At 42.0% G+C, this 2689-nt stretch overlaps 1 long non-coding RNA gene across 3 annotated transcripts in view; it reads left to right on the top strand.

The window, feature by feature from the left end:
• Positions 1 to 1746, top strand: part of Gm36884 — a 2316-nt gene extending 570 nt beyond the window's left edge. For all 3 annotated transcript variants that reach the window (XR_872154.1, XR_380916.2, XR_380915.2), the window contains exons 2-3: positions 126 to 197; positions 1502 to 1746. This is a non-coding gene — a long non-coding RNA (predicted gene, 36884). The remainder of the gene's footprint in view (positions 1 to 125; positions 198 to 1501) is intronic.
• The last annotated feature ends 943 nt before the right edge of the window (positions 1747 to 2689 follow it).

Here is a 2689-nt window from a genome sequence, read left to right as displayed (position 1 = left end):
GAGTGTGTGTGAGTGTGTGTGTGTGTGTGTAAGATGGGGATGTTTAGCAAGGGGTGTGAGACACAGTGGGTTCCTTGGTTGAATGGAGTCTTTAGTCATTTCTCTGTCTTGAATCCCTTCCTCAGAGACCTGCAATGAAGACTGAAGAGCATCCTGCAGAGGCCTGAATGTCCCCAGGGTGTGCACTGAGTCTCCAGGTGGGTCTTTTCAAAAAGTTTGTTGAATGTAGGACGGATGGGTGTCCCGTAATTATTCAATAGTCTCTACAGTCGTACCTAAGCTCTCTGTCAAGGAATTTTCCACGCCTTGTCCGCCTACGATCTTGTTTTGACTTTAAATCGTAACAAAGATTGATGGCTTAACTCTAGGCTTAATTTTAAGATGTAAACAATTGGTTCCTAAACTCTTACAGTTGCATTCTTTGGTTCTTATTATCTACTCCACCGAATACTGGCTGTCCTTAGAGAATCTACATTAACCGCCTTTGTTTTCAGGGTCTCCAGGATGTTCTGTTATTAGGATCCATATCTTAATAACCTGGCATTCCTGCCTGTCACGAAATATAAACGCTGGGCATATAACTATGGTAGACATGCCCAGGAAGTCAGGCCTGCACTTTCAATCTACCATGAAATTTATAGTACAAAAAAAAATAAAAAGAATCCTCCTTTTCATGTTTGCTTTAAAATAAGAAGCTGTAGTCTCCTGAGTTCTAGAGTTTCTATAAGACAGCAGAAGGAGCACTCAGCCAATCTTTAGGCTCCATATGTTTCATTAAAGTGACCAGATGTCCTGCATTATCAGGGGAAAGTTCTCTCTCCCCCTCCCCACCCCTCTCTCTCCCCTCCCTCTCTCCCCTTGCCAGCTTTCCTTAGCATTCCTTTTATGCCTCGCTTTAAGCATGTCATCACTGATAACCTGCTCTTTTTATACGCACCATGGCGGTGTTTTGAGGAATGACATTGGCGGGTGTCTGGTTCTCCTTTGTGGCTCTGTGGTTCATTGCTATAATAATGCATCTCAGAATCCTCTTCCTTACGGAGTCCGATAAACCATAGTTTAAAGCAGATGCGATCCTATTTGTTGTTCTTAAAAGACTCAGTACTGAGTTAAAAAAAAATACTGTCAGGAAAAATGTGCATAAGGTCCAAGTCTGGAAATGGAAGCAAAGCATGCGGGGGCAGCCTTCCTCTCAGTGCCGTGGGCTGTCTGTCCATCAGACTCTTCTAGGTGCCTCTTTAACGAGTGCTGTGTTGAGCTCAGTGTCTCACACCTTTCAACTCAGAACTCCTTACATTCTTATTTTCAAGCTCAGAAAGTTTTCCCTTATGTAGATGTTATAAGCCAGACATTCGCCATAGGAGACAGTAGAACTCAACGCTTAGAATATAATTGCAAATTTATTTTAAATTGCAATATTAAACTTAGCACCTATAAGCACTGGCACTTGCTTACTTTGCGAAAAAGAGATTTAAGATTTATTTGTATTTTTAAATTATAGGTGTAGTTGTGTCTGTGTGTGGGTGTGCACCGAGCAGGAGCACAGGTGCCTGTAGAGACCACGGGGACCAAATCTCCTGGAGCTGGAGCAGCTATCAAGCACACGGTTGTAAACCACGGGGCTGAGGAAGGAAGTCCAGTCCCCTTCCAGAGCAGCATCGTCGTAACGGCTGGGCCATCTCTACAGCTCCGGAAGACTTACACTTCCAAGTATAACTTTTCAAATTAAATATTGAAACAAAGTGACCCTGGTTCACAATTTTGTAAATTTTCTGAAATGTCATCCCAAGGGGGCCCTGGCTGGCTGGATCTGTGTCTGTTTTAGCCTCTCGTCTGTGCCAGCCTCCATTTTCATTGAAGTGTTCATAAAACAATCTAGCTCTTATAACTGTATCTTGAAGAGGGAGGATGTTCAAACAATTTTTTTGTACCAACTCGGATGATCTTCTTTGCCGTTATTTTAAAAACTGGCAAAGAGCGGGGATTCTGCAGTAACATGTCCGATGAGCAATCGGACACATTTGCTTAAAACCCAGCCTGCCTCAGCTGTCACATGGCTCATTTATTTGACTGAATTACATAGCTTTCCACGCTGGTCATTTGGAAATCATTGGCATATGGATAAGCACTGATTATCTAGATGCTGATTCAGACTACCCAGCGCTGGAAATCAGGTATTTTTCATATTACCAGTCTTAGACATTTTTGCAAATCAAATGTTCTAAAAGCAAGAGCTCTCTGTTATCCTGTTGAAGCCCAGTTTCAGATGTACCTGACATTAGACCTAAGTATACCCATTTAAAGTAATAATAACTCCACAATGATGGGGAAAGTATGTCACATTCCAGCATGCATGGTTTCTTCACAGCATTGTTCACAACACAGAAGGATTTGGAATAACCTGAGATTTTTCATAATAGATGTAATGGTTAAAGAAAATGTTAGAATACAAAAAGCTGAGATTACACTCACTAAATACTGTGAGAAATTGGGTATGGCAGCACACATCACATCTGGATCCTAGCGCCCTAGAGGTGGAGGCAGGAGAATAAATGTTCAAGGTTATCCTTGGCTTCCTAGTGAATTCCAAGCCAGCCAAGGCTACAAGAGAACCCATCTCAAAACAAACAAACAAACAAAAACAAACAAAGAACCCAACCAACCAGTCCAACAAGTCAAAATTCTCTGT

Source organism: Mus musculus, chromosome 10, assembly GCF_000001635.26.
Source record: "Mus musculus strain C57BL/6J chromosome 10, GRCm38.p6 C57BL/6J".
Taxonomy (NCBI): domain Eukaryota; kingdom Metazoa; phylum Chordata; class Mammalia; order Rodentia; family Muridae; genus Mus; species Mus musculus.
The sequence above is the reverse complement of the archived record's forward strand: the minus strand, read 5'-3'. Positions and strand labels throughout refer to the sequence as shown.